The 21,096-nt window shown below is 49.4% G+C and overlaps 1 protein-coding gene across 2 annotated transcripts in view; it reads right to left on the minus strand.

The window, feature by feature from the left end:
• LOC126569598 (serine-rich adhesin for platelets-like) overlaps nt 1–21,096 on the minus strand; it is a 68,449-nt gene that overhangs the window by 21,809 nt on the left and 25,544 nt on the right. For both annotated transcript variants that reach the window (XM_050226802.1, XM_050226803.1), the window contains one exon: nt 7,444–7,592. The gene's annotated coding sequence lies outside the window, so the exon portion shown is untranslated. The remainder of the gene's footprint in view (nt 1–7,443; nt 7,593–21,096) is intronic.

The raw sequence follows: 21,096 nt of genomic DNA on the forward strand, positions 1-21,096 counted from the left end.
GGACATGGGCAGCCCTTTCGCTATCGATCGGAATTGTCGGACGAAATCAATCGACCAGGAACACTTTGGTTTCATTATGCAATACGCATCTCATTTACTGGCCGATGGCCTTCAACCCGATATGCAGCTGCAACAATCTACCAACGTCACCACCAATCTGACCAGGAACTGCGGAATGAAAGATGGATTGTGTTGACGCCCTTTCCAAGAGGCAATCGATCTAACCCTTTTTCAAACTTTCCATCCAAAACCGTCAACACTAACCAGCATTACAAACGTGACAACAACACCGCATTGACATTGGAGCGCCGTCAGTCACGTCGAGTCTCTCTTGATTTCCTGGGAGCAAAGGGGTCTCCCCTGGGAGGCTGCTCAGACCCAAAAGCTCCAAAACGAGCACTTTCACCCGACTGGAGCACACCGCGCTGCTGTGTTTTCCGCCCTTTTTCCAGCGAAAAGAAAGGAAACTTTAATGTTGAACACGGAACCGTCCACTAGACCCGGCGAACATGGTGTGGTCGCACCGAATGGGCTTCAGAATGTGATTTTGACAGAAGCCTAGGATATCCTGGAACCGGTTGTACCGCCGTGTGGCGTAGGAGGTTGTCAGACAACGCCCAACATTAAATGGAGCTCGCGGAGGAGATTAGTGGAGACCGAATAGCGGACAAGCATCAAGAAGCATTGATCTGAAAGAGTCCACGGTCGAGGGTACTGCGAAAGGGCGGCATAAACACACTTCAACGCCAGTGCTGCTGCTGCTGCTGCTACTGCTGCTGCTGATGACGATGATGATGATGTGGAGGAAAGTTGTGCAACAGCTAGACCCCCGAGGGCAATGAGGAGGCTGAGTAGCAGCCGGCTTGTGGTGCTGTCGGACCATATGGTGGTCTGTGGTTTGGCAGCCAGCTACCACAACCGACCACCAAACGGAAGGCAACGGCCTCTAGCAAACCGCCAGGGGGTAGATGGAAGGGAGGGGAGACGCGCTGGCAAACATTCCAAAGGATAGGCCCCCCGGTCCCTAAAAGGGGCACTAATAGCGCCGCGCAATGAATATCACCATTTTACGATCGCAGTTCGATCGACGAGCGTGTGCGCACACGCTCATTGTTGGCAGATGGTGGTTGGTGGCCAAGAGGTGGCCAACATGGAGAGTGGCGCACTAGCAGCAGCAGCAGCAGCAGCAGCAACAGATGATAAGACGATCCCTGGACGATCGGGTTAATGTCTTTGGGAATTAATTGAATCGAAAGCACACTCGCCAAAGTGCACACCAATTGTACGATCGACGTCGATTAGCCTCCAGCAGCCTACGAATCATTCCAGCAGACCTCGCAGCATCTGTTTATCGTTAGGCCGCCGAGCTTCTGGGTTAATCTTGGGCTCCCCCAGAGCCAACCAGCCGGTGGCATTTAGGGAATTGGAAAGCTCAGAAAAGTGATAATGATTCGGCGGGAAAGCAAATAAGCAGCATAATCGACTGCCGACTCACTGCAATGAAGTAACAAACATAAATTTGGCTATCCAACGATCGCCGAGATCCCCAGCCAAGTAAGGAAGCCATTTTGTGGTGGAGGAAGGAATGTAATTTCATTCCCTACACCCCGGTCCGGTCATCATCGTCCAATTATCGGAACATTTGGGTAAGCGGAATGCGTCGCCAAAAGCCAAAGTCGAACTGTCTTAAATTAGCGACAAAACTGATAACGCCGATAATGCGCTTGCCGTGGACAATTTCTGGTCGTCCGTTAGTGGAAAATGGTGCTCATTTAATGCATTTCCGGTATTCGGATTGCACAATCGAATTGTGCAAAAAGCAGATTTACGAAATTAGTCTTCGTTTCGTTTGGCGGCTTCGGGAGCTTCTTCTTGCTCCGCTCGAAACACTTGGCACAAACCACGGTGTCGAGGGGTGGATTAGCAGCACGATCGATCGATCAGTCCACTCCATGGGCAATGGCCCCAGCAGTAGCCGCTTCCCCTTTTCCAAAAACAATTCGTACCCCGCAGAGATGGTGGTCGGTGCTTCGGATCGGAGATGATTGGTTTTCCCAAAAAAAAAAAACAAAAAAGGTACAGCTCGCCATCGGTCATCACCTCCCGCTGGCCCTCGGTAATTGTTTTCGCAAACACATGTAAGCAGCCCTGTAATCATTCGCAAACGAAGCAGCGATCATCGATCGATCATCAGATCGCGAGAAAGAGAGAAAAAGAGAGAGAGGAGAGGAGAGCAGAAATCTAAACAATCAGTCACCACTTGGGTCTCCGCGTTGCGCTCATCTTCGCGATGGCACGTTATGCTAACCAAGGCCTTCATGTCAAGGGACCAACGATCGGATCTGATCGAGTGATTCGAGCTCCTTACTCCAATCTCATCATCATCACCGCCACCATCATCTTCATGATCATCATTTTCCCACCTCTTCAAGTGGCGCCAAAGGCGATGTTCTCACGTTGAACTGGACTCTTTGGTGCCGTAGCGTGTTTCGGGATCGGTATGTGGGAATGGTTCGACCTCGCGGGCCTCGATCCAATCACAATAATCACGGTGCCTCCCCCCCAAATCCACAATTTCCAAAGCAGATGCTCATCAATTTCGGACATCCTTTGCTGCCAGGTGACGAGCGATTATGAATTTTCATAAACGATTCTAGCCATGTGCTCATGGGCGCCATCTTGCATGTACGACCTCGGTTGATCACGGTAGTAGCATAACGCTCTGAACACACTGCTGTAATGGTGTGGAAGGATTGCTCATAGGGCAGTGAACTTCGGGACCTCAAGCAGTGGCCATCCATTAACACAAATTCATTTATTATTCCGGAGAAAATACACGTGGAGCATACCGAATCGGTGTGACATTGTGGATCCGGTGGCCGAATTAAATTGCCTCCGTTAGTTGTCACTCTGCAACGCCCGTTGATTAATGGGTCGCTAGATTTGAAGACATTAAAAAGCAATTAAAAAACGGTGCGAATTTGCATTTGAATTATGTACCACACCGTATGTTGCACCATATCACGGCCGGCTCCTCAAACGCCATTCGCGCAATCAACACCAGAGGATCACGAGCGTAAGATCAAGTTACCTCAAACTGGCAGTCTGGCGCCGGTTGTCAACCATCGCTGCAGCCACCGAAGGACACACCGAAGAGCTTTGAATGTTTTCGGTAATAAAATGCTAAATGCATCTTTAGACGCCAGATAAAAATGATCATTTTATGACACCGACACCGGGGACTTGGTCTCTCTCTGATCGGGTGTCCACTGGAGTGGAGGACAACAAAGTACGTTTAACGATCGATACGTTTGGGATTCTAGCCACAAACCCTTTTCTGCGGTGCGCTGCGTTCGATACCGTAAAGTATGGGATTATCGTGAAGCGTTAGCGCGCCATTTGTACGCTAAGCAGATCGAGCCACCGAGCGGGGAGAGCCACGCTCTTCGATGCCAGCTGGTCATGGGGCGTAAGGTGACCACTCCGGCGCAAAAGGGCGGCGCTTCCATTGGTGTCGTCGGTGCGTCGAAGAAGCTTCTGAAGCGAGTGACCATCGAAGCAGAAGAATCCGTAACGGTAAAAGGTCCGTTTTCACGTACGAAGTCGCCGGAGTGTAATTGCCACCTGACCTTTCGGTGCCCGGGCTTGGCTACCACTACTACTAGTAGCCACTACCGACCGGTACCTTGGCAGTCACGGTACGGCAGCGCGGTCGCTAATTATTGCGTGTCCATGTTTGAGGTCCGGGGCGCCTGCAGCAGCACGAACCAAAACATCAATCATCGCTCGGTTGGGCCAAGCGCTGGTGTACTGGTAATTCGGTAAAAACGAAGTCCCAGGCGCCACTGCGGTGCGTCGGATCGTTAGACCTGCAGGCAGTCCGGAGTCCATTGGATTGGAGTGGTTGGATTTGGAAGTGAGATGTGCAACATGGTGGTGGTACGATGGAATGTACTTTGCTCGAGGCGAGCTCGAGATTCATCTTCATGGACGTCCGGTAGTCCATCATCAAGGCGTGGAGGCAAACTTCGTATGTCTTATGACGGAGACACCCCGCAATGTTACTGGCGAGCGGATGGGTTTTGCAGATCCGCTGACTAGACTCAAATCTTTGGAGCTGATGTCTCTGTGAGAACCAAAAGTCGGATCCCTGTTTAAGGTCTCAGGGTAGTTCTGTGCCAGTCAGGCACATCGGACAGGTTCTTCCGAAACAAAAACACAACTTGAGCTTCAACTCACGTCGCTCTTCGACAGCATCAAAACAGGTGTCCGCTTTGGAAGGAGAAACTCTGGGAACCGTAACCGGACACTAGCCCGGAGATCTCCATGACGCGATCGATCCATCGGCCATCGTCCCCTACAGCTTCTTCTGCCGCGCGGAGAGCGTGTAACAACAGGGGAGCTACCGAAGATCTAATTACTGATCGGGCCGCACCTATCCCATCCGCAGGAAGTGCCCGGGACGGCAGGTTTTGCACATTATGCGGCCTCCCGCCCTGCCGGTTAGTGCATTATGGGGGCCTTTACGGACGCTGATGGAATGTGGCAGCTGATCTGCCACAGGATGATTTATTTGCACCGCACCCATACTCGATCGCTGATCGGTCGGGAGGTTGGTCTCTCTTTCTTCTTTCTCTCACTCCCCGTAGAGTGACGATCGATGCATGATGAAACGATGGCGCAGTAGCAGTGTTCCAGCAGCTGTTTTGCTGATCGCTACTTCCCAGGTGAAAACTGGAACAAACCCAGTAGCGTGTGCGCATTGAACTGGATAGTCTGCGAGCCGCTGTTGTGGGGTGGTCTAATTCCGTGGCCGCGCAAAAAAAAAGGGGAACCCATAAACCGGGGATCGATCAGCGATCCATCTGGTGCAGCTGCGTGACGTGTTTGGCGGCATCTATCGGCACCCTCTGAACACCCCACCTTGGAGCGTTATGGGAAGCGTCGGTTTTTTGGGTGGAAATAGGATCTCTTCAGCTACTGCTTGCCAACTCGGGGATGGACCTTATGGATCTCAAGTCTCCCAAGATCCCGGAAGGTACCGTTTGCTACTAAGAAACCTTAGAGGGATTCCTTCACATCCTTCCGAAGAGGATCCTCTTCTCAGACATCTGTTACTCCAATGTCCGGTGATCTCGACATGGGTGGCCAGCTACCAGTACTGGGCAACACATCAGCCTGAGAGCGTTTCGCAACGTCATGATGCATCAACGGTACCGTGCACCTCACCTTAACCCACATTTCTCCTCCCAAGTTTCGTTCATAAAATCGTCCCAAAAAACTCTTTACTTAGATCCATATCTTGACCACACACTGACCATAGTATATCATAAGCAACGCATGTCGTGGTGGGTTGCAAAATATGTGGTGTTGTTGCGCATGACCTTTGGCACCGGCCGCGCATTCACGTGAACCTCACGAGCGAACTTTTTATTTTGGGAAATTGGTTCGTTAGCGTTGCGACTCGACAGGCCAGTGGACGTATGTGTACCACACTGTGTCTCACTATGGTCAGCGACTGAGACAATGATTAATGCTCATGACGGCTCGGTGTCGGTGATCCGCGTCCCATCATTTGCGCGGTCACTTTTAATCATCGCGATGTGACGCGATTTCGTTAGCAGCGCCTTTCGCCCGGTGGGAAAAGTTGGGAAGCGCGATGTGGTGGCACAATGTCATCGCTGCCGCCGCTGGTGGTGCTGAAGGTTAACACTCCAGTCCAGTGCACACACAAATACACGTGGTCTGGCTCTCGTCGCTCTCTCCCTGTCTGAGAACCACCGGCGTCACATCGAGCCATCGTGTGACATCGTTTTGCCGGTGGAGATGTTTTTATGCTGTGTCTTGTTGGTCGTGTACACTGTTTTTTTTATGACTTGCACAACAACACACACAGCAACAACATTCGCGGGGAGCAAAGCGAAGCGAAGAGAAAGAGCAAGAGAAGCGCGGTCCATTTTAAGCTAATTGGAATGTGTTCAGTGTTTTTTGGCGGAGATGAAAAAAACGGGGAAACACTCGCCCCGAGGGCGATCTGCAAGAAGTCAGCAGACTTTTCGCTCAGCCCCGGTTTTGGCACAAGAGACGAAAAAAGTGAATTAAGTGCCGGCGCTTAGTGGCCAAGTGGCCTTGAATGATTCATGAAACGCGCCGCGCATTCGCACAAAACAGAACCAGCATTAGACGCCGATCGCTCATTGCGCAGGCCCATCAATGTTGCTCAACATAAAGCATCATAAACCGTACAACATTATAAACAATAACAATGAACATTTATTGTGCCCAATTGGTTTACGATCATGCGTTTTGCCATGCGCGTTACAGACAGACCCTTTTGCTAGCATAAACGATGTACTGTACGCTATGTTTCGGTGACAGAATTCCAGTGCAAAGAATGTGCTTTGCACGTGCAGTTGTGAGCGTGACACTCTTCGGTTCAAAACCGCGTTCACCTTCACAAGGTAGTCTGGAGTGACTCTTTGCTCTAGTCGCTGGTTAGATTCAAGGGGTCGCCACCTGGTCGGCCTGTAACCAAATTCCGATTACCACCCTCCGCTGCGATCACTGCACCGAGCATTTCGAGCATGAGCGTGGAATGTTGAAACATTGCGGGGCTACAAGTGTTCGGCTGTGCAGCTGGTGAGCCGGGGTCGCTCACCGATCGTTCGCTCTGTCGATTGGTGTTTGCTCGAATGAATATTAATCAGGTGTAAAGTGTCGTTTCGTTTCTACGGGGTCTCGCGCAAGCACTCTAGCGTGTTGAACAGCGAAGGTACTGAGCAGAATTAGGACACGCACAGGGCCCTTACCAACGGTGGACGCACGGGTTGAGGACAAACAAGAGATTCGTTGTTGTGATGTCTCACTTAGCACCGGACAAACAGAACGTGAGTACCGCCGAGGGAAGTCCAGGAAGGTATCCGATTATTTGGAATTCTCCAAATTCCAAAGTCACTTCCTCCATTTCCATCGTGACCCAAGATAATGTCACGGTTTGTCCCGGGATCAGTAATAACCGTCGCTCACCAGACCGGACACGAGTGTCAGAGATATCGCACCCGAGGAGAGTGAGGGCCTTCAGGGCCTACGGTCTTGGCCAGCAGACCACCAGCAACGAAGGACCAGCAGTGAACAGAGTAGAAAAAGGATTTCGAGTACCTGCTTCGCTCAGATCGCTGCTCTGTCTGGCATTGCCGACGATCGTGGGCGTCAAATGATGGCCAACAGACTGTCGTGGTCGTCTAGAAGACCATTATGGGTTATCTGGACTGGTCAGAGCTCAGTTTAATTACGGTGCCGCTCCGGTCTCAGACACCACTGACGGGAGGTCGAGTTTTTTTTTTGGATGGATCGAGGGTGAAACTCTCCTATTTCATTCTAAGTCATTCTCGTTTGGAGATGCAACAGTTCTTCCAACGTGGATCGAGAAGACTACAAACTTACCTGCATACTACTACTGCTCCGTCTCGCTGTCCTCGAGATGCCGCAACGTCATTCGCCTTAACCGGAACGGCGTGTCAACCTGTGCTCTCGACGATGCTCCGATGATGCAATCCGCGATCCACGATGATTACAAAACACGTACGCGAGTCCTAAAATAGAAGCAAACAGAGTGGCAAGCGGTCAAAATGGCGAACGGACAACATTAGTCAAAGTGTTTACTCAAATCTTCAGTCAGTCACCAGCAGCGCTACCGCGCCCTGGCCACCTGTTGCAACCGTGGCCCATTATGTGCAATCATGCCCATCCCAAAACATCGCGCAACGTGCACCACGATCGTGCACGCACGCAGAACTGCATCTCATCATCTCGCGCTGGTTGCGACTCACTGCGCCTCGCGAGTGACTTGAAGTGGCCACTTTGTCAACTGTGGCCGCGCAAAACAGCGAGCGGGCAGGTATGGTGGTGATGTGCTTGGTTGCGCTTGCGATAAGTCAGAACCAGTTCAGAGCGAGGCCGCAGACGCAGGCTCGGTTACGGTCGTAAGACTCTCGTTTCCCTTCAGGCTTACCCAGCAGGCGGAGTTGTTGCGCGACACCTTAGTTACCATATATAAGGATGCCCTTAGTATCGAACAGAGCACCCCTTAATAGGGAAACCGCTTGTGTTCGTTACTAAGGTATCTCATTTTTTGATGAATCGGATGAACCGGATGTGCGTGTATTGGTGAAATGCGGGTCGCAGTGGTGTGCGTGTGATCGTACAGTGCCCCCCTAGGTTCACCCCACCCCCCTCCCTACCCTACCCTTCCCTCCTCCCTCCCTACCCTACCCTCAACCCCCTGCATCTTTCGGATGTGCGCATAAAATGTTCTCACAATTCGCAATTTCATTTTTGATAATATTTATTCACACTTTTTTAAAACTCAATCACATAACACTAGCACCAAACATACCTCATCCTTACAATGCTTCCTTCCTTCGTTGGCCGTATAAGGATCCAAAAGGACGTTCCCATAGACAGGCCGTTCGCATGGACGGCACACATTCACACCTACGGCTCGCAGCTCTCGGAGGGCTAGAAAAACACAAAAAGAAGATTTTTTCACTTTTAAAACACTTGTAATACCTTTATAATCATTTAGAAACACTTTTTACTCACCGTAAAACGTTTTCACAGCGTTTTCCGATCTCCTGGCGATGCATGTACCGGAACATTCTGGAAAGAGGCAATGGTACGGCATCGGACTTGATCGTCCAAATATCAGTTTAATTACTCACCAGATCACGACGAATCGTTCGGGCTCTGCTGCTGTATCTGATAAATGATCTGTAAAGAATGGAAAACCAACAAAATGTGTTAAAATTATGCATATTTTTGGCAAACTTACCAGCAGCGCGATCATCAGCATGCGACCAGCTTTCCAACCTAACAAACACGTTTGACAGATCCTTCTCCGTCCTTCTCTCTCGCTTCTTTCGTATGGGGTTATCTTGAAAGTTCTGTTGATCCTCATCTCAGTACAAAATGTTCAACATTGCTTTGAAAATTGTTGTAACCTGAACTTAATGCATTGTTATAAATTGATTTGATTTTAAAAATGTTTTTAAACATGTTTTAAGCGGTGTTTTAGGCATTTTCACTGAAAAACTTGACGCACATTTTCAGATTTCGGAAAGACTCTTCGACCAATCTTATATTTTTCGGATCTGAGAGAGAGGTCTATCTCCGTCCTTTTCTCTCCTGTTCTTTTGGGTAGGGTTGATTTGAAAGTTCCCTAAATCACCATTTCACTCCAAAATGCACATTTTTTCACAAAAAAGTGTTTTAACCTGAATGAAATGCAGTGTGATGCTTTGTTTATTCATTAATACTAATTTTAAAAATGTTTTGAGGGGCGTTTCAAGTGTTTTTCACCGAAAAACATGCTGTTCGTTTTCTCTTAGGGGAAAAGCCCAGAGAGCTGCCTGGGTCACTTTTCGTCAAAGCTCAAACTCGATCGCATACAGATGTAATCGCGTTGAGCACCGCGTATGTTTACACGGATGATCCTCGCAGGATCATTCGAAGAGCGAGAAGGGAAAAAAATCTGCCTAAAGCCAGTGGAGGATAGCAACATGGATGACTCGGGGGTGGCACGAAGAGCGAGAAAGGAATAAAAAAATCCGGGGTACCCCGCGGACATTTTCCCCTCCCGGGGGGTGAAATTGTGAGCACCATGCAACATCCTTCGCGCTATCCTTGTTTGGTTCAAGCAAATTTTTCTTTCCTTTCTCACTCTTCGTACCCCTCTTGGTTCACCCGTGGTGCTATCCTCTTTTTGCTTCAGACGGATTTTTTTATTCCTTTCTCGCTCTTCGTGCCACCCCCGAGTCATCCATGTTGCTATCCTCCACTGGCTTTAGGCAGATTTTTTTCCCTTCTCGCTCTTCGAATGATCCTGCGAGGATCATCCGTGTAAACATACGCGGTGCTCAACGCGATTACATCTGTATGCGATCGAGTTTGAGCTTTGACGAAAAGTGACCCAGGCAGCTCTCTGGGCTTTTCCCCTAAGAGAAAACGAACAGCATGTTTTTCGGTGAAAAACACTTGAAACGCCCCTCAAAACATTTTTAAAATTAGTATTAATGAATAAACAAAGCATCACACTGCATTTCATTCAGGTTAAAACACTTTTTTGTGAAAAAATGTGCATTTTGGAGTGAAATGGTGATTTAGGGAACTTTCAAATCAACCCTACCCAAAAGAACAGGAGAGAAAAGGACGGAGATAGACCTCTCTCTCAGATCCGAAAAATATAAGATTGGTCGAAGAGTCTTTCCGAAATCTGAAAATGTGCGTCAAGTTTTTCAGTGAAAATGCCTAAAACACCGCTTAAAACATGTTTAAAAACATTTTTAAAATCAAATCAATTTATAACAATGCATTACGTTCAGGTTACAACAATTTTCAAAGCAATGTTGAACATTTTGTACTGAGATGAGGATCAACAGAACTTTCATGATAACCCCATACGAAAGAAGCGAGAGAGAAGGACGGAGAAGGATCTGTCAAACGTGTTTGTTAGGTTGGAAAGCTGGTCGGATGCTGATGATCGCGCTGCTGGTAAGTTTGCCAAAAATATGCATAATTTTAACACATTTTGTTGGTTTTCCATTCTTTACAGATCATTTATCAGATACAGCAGCAGAGCCCAAACGATTCGTCGTGATCTGGTGAGTAATTAAACTGATATTTGGACGATCAAGTCCGATGCCGTACCATTGCCTCTTTCCAGAATGTTCCGGTACATGCATCGCCAGGAGATCGGAAAACGCTGTGAAAACGTTTTACGGTGAGTAAAAAGTGTTTCTAAATGATTATAAAGGTATTGCAAGTGTTTTGAAAGTGAAAAAATCTTCTTTTTGTGTTTTTCTAGCCCTCCGAGAGCTGCGAGCCGTAGGTGTGAATGTGTGCCGTCCATGCGAACGGCCTGTCTATGGGAACGTCCTTTTGGATCCTTATACGGCCAACGAAGGAAGGAAGCATTGTAAGGATGAGGTATGTTTGGTGCTAGTGTAATGTGATAGATTTTTAAAAAAGTGTGAATAAATATTATGAGAAATGAAATTGCGAATTGTGAGAACATTTTATGCGCACATCCGAAAGATGCAGGGGGTTGAGGGTAGGGTAGGGAGGGAGGAGGGAATGGTAGGGTAGGGAGGGGGGTGGGGTGAACCTAGGGGGGCACTGTACGATCACACGCACACCACTGCGACCCGCATTTCACCAATACACGCACATCCGGTTCATCCGATTCATCAAAAAATGAGATACCTTAGTAACGAACACAAGCGGTTTCCCTATTAAGGGGTGCTCTGTTCGATACTAAGGGCATCCTTATATATGGTAACTAAGGTGTCGCGCAACAACTCCGCCTGCTGGGTAGGTCCAGTCCAGTCCAGTCCGGCTTACCCTGGCGTAATCAAATCACCACCAACTCCACGTCTCCAACTACCCCTTTCTTCAGTTCCGTAGGTTTCGCTTTCATTTTGAGTTCGGTGGCCACGCCACACTCTCGGAGCTTGGCGCAGACCTTTCGGAATGACGTTACGTAAGCGTCACGCGACGCTCGCACAGGTCGGAGGCCATGTTCTCTCTCCCAGCCATCGCACGCGGGCCACGAGCGCACACTAGAAACCGAGAGTTCAATCGAGTGATTAACGATGGGAACGCCGAGATTCCCGCCGTGCCGGCCAGACAGAACGCCGAGCGGCCCGTTGCGTGGTCGTTTATGTTTGTGCGATTAGCGGGATTGGGAGTTTTTTTGGGGGCAGACCCCAGCGAGTTGTCGTAACTTATTGGCGATTTAATCGGAAACCGCAGTGGCTTTGGCTAAGTCCATCGGTGGCTATCGGTGGCTGCTGTTGCGAGCGGTAATGAAACCTGGCATAAACATGGCAGTTGATAGCTGAGGTAACGGTCGAAAGCAAAATGCGTTGCATAAATGCACGGTGAACGGTGATAGCGGCGTGGTGGTCCACAAAGCAGTAAAGAGTGAGCGAGGGGAATGGTACTTTGAGTGGATAAACTTCTGCATCTCTGCTCGAAATCGCGACTCGTTGTCCCAAATTGGTGCTAATGCAAAGTGGATTATCGCGCGTAGAATCGAACCCATTTCCCGGTTCCCCCTCCAACCCTGGGACACTCTCCTGGGGGTATCGTTTACTTTCTAAACCCCCTTTTCCTCCTCTTCGCCACCAAAAATTGGCCACCACATTCCCGACCTATAAAAATCGAAATTCAATTTAGCGCACAACACCCGGAACATCGCCGTCGCCACTGGTGACCACTGGAGCCATTTTACTGGATTGTAGACTTCGACTTTAATCTTTCCTCTTCCAGTTCGTGGTTTTTCTCTCCCAACAAAACCGCGTCATCGGCGTAAAAAGGTGCCGCAAGAAGAATTGAATCACACGCGAACGCGCGAGCGCAGTCTCTAGCTTGATCGTACAAAAGACTTGGCGTGGCGTGAAGCGACGAACCCTCTCGAACGCGCACCGCAAATACTTCCGCACAGACCGACAGACAACGGCAGCAGACAATGCAGTTTGCGCGTCTTGTTCACTCGACAGGCAGACGCTCGTCAGTTTGATGATTTGAATGTGCGTCTAGGCGAGCGCTAGGCGTTCGAAGGCGATCCGGAGCGAAAATCGAAAACCGACATCATCGGGATCATTGCCCCGGGGGGCGAGAGGAGGAGTGTAGTTGGTCTCAAAGAAGGAAGGAAGAGGGTGAGAGATCTCGTATGTGCGCACATTTGAGGCCACCTGCGGCTGGCCGTGTGATCGTGCGTCAAAATATGCAACAACACCGCCGCGATGCTTCTATTGTTTTGTCTTCTCTCTGCCAAAGAGTAGCGAACGGTGAAGCTTCTCGGCGGATTGGCGGATTCGCTTCTCATGCTCCCCACACTCCCGAGACTCGCGTCATTTAGAACACACTAAACGATGGCACTTACTTAGCCTTTAAACGATGCCGCGCGCACCACGGAAAGCGAACGCCATCAACGCGCACCGCACAAACATAAACACAGCATTAGCTAATGTAGAGCCATGCCCTGGGAGTCCAACAGGCGACCAAGAAGGCGGAGAGCGGGCGCTATTTTGTGCAAATATCATTTCCATCAGCGGGGAGCTCTCGCACCAGCGCCGGATGGCGACGCCGGTGGTCTTCAAAGGCGACTAAACCGACCGGCCGGCCTGCCAATACTGGAATGCTTCCTTGTGGTGCCGTTTTTTTTCAATTTATAGCGAACAGCAACAGGAACTCCACCATAGACAGTGTAGACAGTGAGGTTCATAATAATTCCGAGACAGGGAGAGGCAGAGCGGGACCGGTTATGATTACTAAACGATTTCTGACCAACCCACGAGAAAGAGGGACCCTCCCGGTTGATGTTATCAAGGCACGCACCGACCAACCGATCCAAAAGCGACCGACCGACCGCATCCTGTGGACCCGTGGACGAACCGTGGGGGCTTCCGGTTTACTCTTATCAATCAAATCCAACCCCTGGATGGATCGACGACGACGACAGTCCGTGCGGACAGCACGGAGCCGCTCTGATATTATGTAAATATGTTTTGCCATCATAATATTGAGTAAGTGGACGACGGTGCGACCGGCGAAAGTGTCTACCGGTGCCCAGTGCCCTGTAGCTGACGTGCAAAATGGCCTCTGCCTGGCCTTTTTACCCGGGCATTAGAAAATGGAATGCAATGGCGCGTCGAAGCCGAAGCATCCTCCTCTCGAAGAAGGTAGCAAACCATTCAAGCAAACCTTCACTTCCCGGGCCGGGTTGGCGGGCTGTCGATCGTTGAATTCACGGCACGTCCGCCTGTCGCTTCTCCGTCGGACCGTCGGTCCGTCGTCCGTTTGAATAACTTCATAATTATTTCTAATGTGTTCATCACCATCCTTCATCGGTCACTTTGCCGGTGGAAGCGAAAGGGCGAGAGGACCGCGGGTTGCAGCTTTGAACGCACGTCGGCAAACAAGCCACAACCTCCTCCTTGCAAAAGGGGTAGGGGACCTCATGGAATTTGACGATGGCCCACGGCTTTGCATTCCACTGCGTCGTGCTGCATCCGAAAAGAACGGTTTGTGTCGTGCCGATCACTTAATGAGATACCGTGAGGACTCGGGCCGATGAAGGGGATGATGATGATGATGATGAGGATGAAGCTGACGATCACTTCTTCCAGTTACCGGTAACCAATCATAAAAACACGCGGGACGTAAATCTGGTCAAAGAGCAACACACATACAGGAGAGCGCGAGAGACACACACTCGCGCACATGTTGTACGATTTATGATCCAATCGGCAGCACGACGACGACGACGACGACGACCAGGTTCCCGGCCGCTGCTTGATGGAATTATTGTCCGGTAATTTATGGATTTCTGCTCGTCCCTTCCGACCGTCACCTCCACGGCTGCTCGTGGATCGTTGGTTTTTGTTTGTTGCTCAAAATTGCATCGAAAAAAGTGTCCACTACGCAGAGGAAAGAGTGGTGGACAAGCTGGAAAGTGAAATCGTACTCCTCCTGCCCGTCCAACGATGCCATGCGACGCAACGAGATGATAATGAGTGTACGAGTGTGTGTCTTTGTGTGTATTTGAGATCGGTGAAAGGTGTGATTAAACATCGGCATCGGTAATTATGTGAGGTCGTGGTACTGCGGTAGAGGGATCAGGCGACAGTCGGAGATAATAAAGGGCTAAGCGCGCAGAGGTGTAGAGCCTACCATTGGTAGGCCTAACGTGATTGCGCGGGGCTTTGTAACGATGTGAATTTGGCAAATTGAAGGAGGAAATGGGAAATTTATGCTCTCAGGCGTTGGCTAAGGCTGATAATGTTTAATCGAGCCGAATTGTTCGAGCAGAGATTGTTTACAGGCGAAACTACTGATTATAATCTCAAAATTCTTAGGATCACTTTCCAGTATCACATAGGAAAATTGGTTTAGCAGCTAGATTTGTGGAAAAATCAGATCTTTAGTGTAACCTTTTGATATAACCATTTAATTGAATTGACTCTTTTCTTAAATCATAATATTGTTTAAATATGACGATAAACAAGATAAGAGAGTCTGTGACTTGCAATTTGTTTCAAACCGATACTCATTTTTCCATTTGTTTTCAAACCGGTCATATTCTTGAATGATTTCCTTTCCATTTATAGGTATATTAGAAATAATCTGCGAAATCAAATGCAGTTTAAATTATAAATTGTGTTATCCGTTATTCACGAAAATAACATTTAATTAATAATCAGGAAGCGTTAAACCAGCAATATCTCTTGAATACTTTTGTTTGAAAACCCACGTTGGAGTTAAACGATTTTGTATTTGACTTTCAGGGGAAAAACGTTTCATCGTAATCACGATATTTACTATTTGGGTTTCACATTCTAAAAATATTCGATGCTAATGATTTTGCAATCCTGTTTTATGTTTCAAACCAGGTCGAATGCAATCAGTTAATCAGTCAGCTGTTTGACTACTTCACAATCAAATATTCGAATCAACGCAAATTGAATAAAACCTCCAATGGATACCATTCACCCGAGCGGACTAACCAATCCGATTCCGTGATTGCAAAATGGGCTCGAGACCACCGTCAAAGCGAAAAAAAGCATTTATCAACCCAACTGACACTCCTTTGTTTAAAGTCATTAGAGAATTCCTCTGCAGTAATGCTGTCAAATATTTACCTCCTTCATTCTCCTTCTCGCGCGCCGTTCCGGGAGGATACGCTTCAGCGCCGTTCTAGCCAAAGTGAATTGGGAGTCTTGTGATTCGCCATCGAAGGAAGAGCGACGACCTCCTTTTCGTTACCACTCGCTTATGAATTCTCTCGACATATCGACAGCTAACCGGCGACACTCCAAGCAAACCAAACAGACACCGACATCATACATAAACGAACGCGGAACACTTCTGACATCATCCGTTCTGGATTCGTGTGATTCGTGTGGTAGAAGTTGGCAGACATCGGCACGTCATCCGGACGTGTGACGGAAGCATTGTGCAACTTCCAGCACCACCACGAGACACGATAGGCGCCACACAATTCACCCACCTAATCACACACATGGGCCGCTAGCCATCCTACGTACCGTGAACTGCGCTCTAACGCCCTAGATTACGCGCCTCGCGACCAACGCCATTGGTGTGTGTCGGTAGGTCACTGGGCCGCAGTGACCATGTGTGCTTGGCGTACCAAAAAGGACTTATCTAGTTCGCAACGCAAGGCTTCGTTGCTGACACATTGGTAAGTTCAAGTTCTGGCGCCTTCAGAGGTGGTTCCGAAGCATCGAAACCAGATATTCGGTGGCGCTCTCTCCCCATTCCCATGCAGCGAAGGATACCATGGCCGGAGAAGCCGAGGATAAACTCAGCCGCTCAAGTGGCGTACAAGTGAAACTTGATCCACGGATGGAATTAACCCAGAAATGGATTGCTCCCTCTGTCCGCGTCTCCGTGGCGTGGCTTTCGCTTCCAACTTCACGGCGTTCGACGAGCGATATGGACGTACGGGCAAGGTTTGTGGGGACACTTTCGCGCGACAACATTGTCACCAAACATAACTCGAAGTCGCGCCGAACAGCTCACGAATCATAAGCCCGCCTTAGCGGACACCGCATTACGCCTTCCTTTCGACTTCATTCCCCCTTCCCATTGTGCTCAAGACCGGAGACCGGAAAGCATCAACGTACCGCGTGATGCGGCAACTCACGACACTCCACGACAGGTTGTGGACAGGCCGGTCGGTGTTGCTTCTGCAACAAGATTTCTTCTTCGAGCACGAATCGAGTGCCAATAGAGTTATGTCGCGCCAATGGTGACAATCTTGTGGTCTCGCGCGTAGCAAAACACAAAAAAAAACATTCCATCTTCGCCGCCTCAAACCCGGTGGCCAGTGATTCCTTTCACCGTTTCGCGCATTGGCCACATGCCTCGTTAGATGTCAGCAAGCGCGTCGACGGCACCGAAACTTTCGATTCCCATCGCGATCATATTCCTATTTTTTTTTTTGCGTAAATTAAGTAATTTGCAGCAAACATGTCGCCGGGAAGATGGTTGCTCGTTGTTCCGAGAAGATGACACTGTCAATGCCCTGGCCACTGCATTGTCGTGTTTCTGAGGTACTGTAACTGTTGTTGCACTGTTTAAGACGTCTCCACGTGGAACACAACAAGGTGGCCCATTAGTTTACGAGATTACAGCGCAAGCAGGATGCGTAACTAGCGTCGCATCATTATCAACGGCAGCAGCAACAGTACAAGTAACGGTACCGGTCGGTCGGTCGGTTGGTCTCCAAAAACACATCACCAACAGCCTCTATTAGGGACCGCTAGGTAATGCCGCCACCGAGTGACGAAACAGCCCAAAATCAAATAAGTGACCTGCAGGCGACGCTCCAGCAGGTTCTGCTCTGGTCCACAACCGAGAGCAATAAAAGTAAACCATTTTTGCCATCATTTCTCTACAACATCCTCTCCTCTTGATGCCTCCACCTGTCGAAGTCGTCATCATCGTTGTCGTCGTCGTCGTCGTCACCGGTTAATGGCGAATAATTACCGTTTTTCGGGCTCCGTAATTTTGGCTCCGGCGCTGTTTAACCTCGCGCAGCACCGCACGCGGTCTAGCACTAGGGGACAGTTATGTCCATTTCCTTAATTGCCAAAATTGAGTGTCTAGTCTGGTGTGTGTGCTAGCTGGTTCTTGTGCCAGTCCCGCCACCGGGCGATTGCACAATCTATGGCTTATCGCAGAAAACGCGGTGCGGCACTTCCTGGGAATCTAGTTAACGAGAAGTGGCCGGCCACTTGGTTTTCAATTGCACCCTTTTGGAGTTTAGATGGGTACTTAATGGGATCGTAGAACGTAGACCGTGGTGCTCTGGTACGGGAAACGGTTAATACATCACCCCAAAATCATTGGAATTCCCTCTCCTCTGGAGTGCTTAACGGTATGGTTCGGCGTCAGAACGAGCTTACGATCATGCCACACAATAGAAAAGCAAAGAAAGGAAGAGGATGATCAAATACCAATCGACAACAAACAGCCCCCCCCCCGGGTGACTCGGCGTCAGGTGAAATCGTCACACAAGGTTCCCTGTTTTCTGCGCTGTTCCGTGCGGCCTTTCACGCGGTTCCGATTTGTGCACCCGGTTGTTCATGGCGTTTCCGGCCACCCCGGTTTGGTAGAGTGGCTACTCACCACGGGGAGACCCTCGACGAGAAGACCAATTGATCGTGCACACGATGGCTTGTGGTGAAGTACGACAGGGGGGTTCGTCACTTGCGTCCGGCGCGACTCTTTCATCGCCGTCGATTCGATGTTCAAGGGGCAGCGAGCGCGATGAGGGCACGCGCACGGAGCAAATTAATTTGCGGAATTTGCATCTTCACTTTCCATTTTTCCAGTCGAAACTCGCGACAATGACAGACCAATTCATTCCGCTCGTTGGCTCTTGGGGTGGTTGGCTGCCCTGTTGTTGGCCATTAGCGATCCCCGATCCACGATCATCGGTGGCGGATGTAAGGTCGCGTATAAGTGATCTTTGCGGTAGCCAGAGAGTGCGCTTCAAAGCAGGTTCACAGCACACATACGGAGACGAAGACAGAGTACTAGGCGCTAGGTGAAAGAGCGGAAGCTGTTGAGCAGTCTCGGAGCCACTTAACCACATCCCGGCCTCCCGGAGTAGCCTCGGATACAACCGAGCGGTGCGGCAAATTAGCGAAACCTGTCTGAATGAATTGTTTCTCTTTCTCTGCGAGGCACATCTTTCGGCCACCCCTTTCGACACTGGACACAGGTTGAGATCGATTATGATATCGAAAGTGAAGATAGAGGAGATCTGTGTCTGTGGTACCGACGAATAGCACTATCGAGATCGCTATCGCTAATGGCTGGCTATCTCATCGAGCAGCTGTTGAAATGATACATCAAGCGACGCACTTTGCACAGCAGTTCATTTACCGATCGTGAGCCTCTTATGCGAAGAGAGTGAATGTGTTTCTGTGCGTGCCAATCTACCATATTCAACCTGCTGCTTTGTGTACATTAGGAAGCATTTGTTCCGCTTTCCCCTCACTGCACCTTTAGAGAACAGCAGACTGGCTCGCTACCTGGCCTTAGTCTGTTCCCTGTGTCTGTCTCTCGATTAGGAACTCTTCTCATTATGATTGACCCAAAATGATGGTGAAGGTCCACCGTAGGACGATCGAGCGCCGGACTTAAGCAAACATCGGAGGCATCGCCTACTCTACCAACGTCGCTGCACCGGAGTGACGCCAGTAGCATACAAATCGCCCATAGCCTATTGATAGTAAGGAGGCATCCGGACGGACCGTTGGCCTACTACTTCAACCACGCACGCCCAGCACCACCACCCAATGATGCGTGACGACCACGCTCCGAGCTATCCCGTGAACTTGGCCTCACTTCTTCTTCTTCTTCTTCGGCGGTGGTTTTTTCGGTGAATCTAAACCACCATCAGCTAGTGCGCCTGTGAATGGTGTAGAGTCCGTCCACTGTATATGGAGGAAACAGTCACGAAATTGAAGCCACAAAACAAACAAACAACCTGCGCCAAGGTGTGCGCTAGCCTTGCGCGAACGGGGTCCGCCACCTTGACCGTGGCCAGCTCGGTTGGCGGGGAGTGATTCGAAAGTAGAGCACGGCGAACACTAATACGCACACACTGTCCGATCGCGATCATCATGCAAGGTGTGCAACAGCGGAAGCGACCACTCCAAAACACCGATTGCACTGTACGGCCGTGGGGTGGTCTAGTTTCTGGTGATGTTCTGCAGATTGCATCTCATTAGCGCCACAAGGATGCAGATGCTCATCGTGGATCTCAGCGCGTGAGGTAAGTGCGCACTTTTTTGTGCGAATTATTGTGCGTTTGAGAAACGATCGATGAGCGAAGGTCAGTGCTACCGCAACAGATTGCTAATGGTTTACTGTTTTTGGCGGCGGCAGTAGAAAGTTGAAGATCGCCTTTTTGCCGAAGATGCTATTCTGGTTAGATTCCCTTCTAAAAAATCGTTTGCGGTGCCAAAGAAACTATTTAAGGAGAGAAAAAATTGAGAGAAAGACAGAGTGAGAAGGTCAGATACCGCAGCCGCTAGCAATTAACATGTAACGCAGAAGCTGAGAACAAAAAAGGGTAAATCTCCTTCGAAGGTGATCAGCTAGCAATTAACGCCTCCCGCGAGTTCTTGTAGCCGCTACTGGGCAGATCGGATGAAGCTGTCCATCAGTAAATCATACCACTAATCTGATTACTTACTGGCGCCTATTTGTTGCAGGGGAAAAAATGGCTGTCGCTTAGTACCTAGATCGATCGACTGATCACGACCTTACGAACGGACCACGCACTTTGACGCACCTTACGCACCTCTCTGTCGAAGGACGTTGAAATCTCATCCACTGGAATCATCTAACGGATTTGCATTCGTGATTAGAATCCAAATAGACGTGACTACCAACGCGTTCCGGTGCGTTGACGTCACGCTCATGCTATGACAGCATCGCAAGCTCAATCGCAGTGCATCACCACTAACCCACCGAAGCGAAACAATCAACAGTGAGGTGATCTAACCCAAATTTCCTCCCAGAGTTTGTGTCCAGACAATGGAACGCCAATCAATTAGAGACAGTGAAACCTTTTCCTCTCGACATCGATTAAGGGTTTTCTGAGGGGAGCGTTTTCCAACGGTCGCCTTCACGATCGATCGGATTGGTTCGGTTCGATCGCGTCCGCTAGTGCTAACTGTATCTTCCCTTGGCTGGAACCACCCAGATGGCTCGATCCCGGAGAGAATACCGTGACCAAAACAACCGAAAAGAGCTCCCATATCAGCACATGTTGAATGAGTTCCGTGCCTTTGATGAACGAACGCTTAACAGCACACGGCACAAGGTCTGATCGCTTCCCTGCACCCCTTTCGAAACCTCAAATGAAATGAAAACGATGAACGTAAAACACTCATCTCCTCGCGGTTGCCGACTGGGCGCGATTGATGTATTGTTTTCGCTCGGCCCTCGAAGGTGTAGAAGAAACAGCTCAAGGTGAACGCTGAAGCGCCGAGA

Source organism: Anopheles aquasalis, chromosome 2 (assembly GCF_943734665.1).
Source record: "Anopheles aquasalis chromosome 2, idAnoAquaMG_Q_19, whole genome shotgun sequence".
Lineage (NCBI taxonomy): Eukaryota > Metazoa > Arthropoda > Insecta > Diptera > Culicidae > Anopheles > Anopheles aquasalis.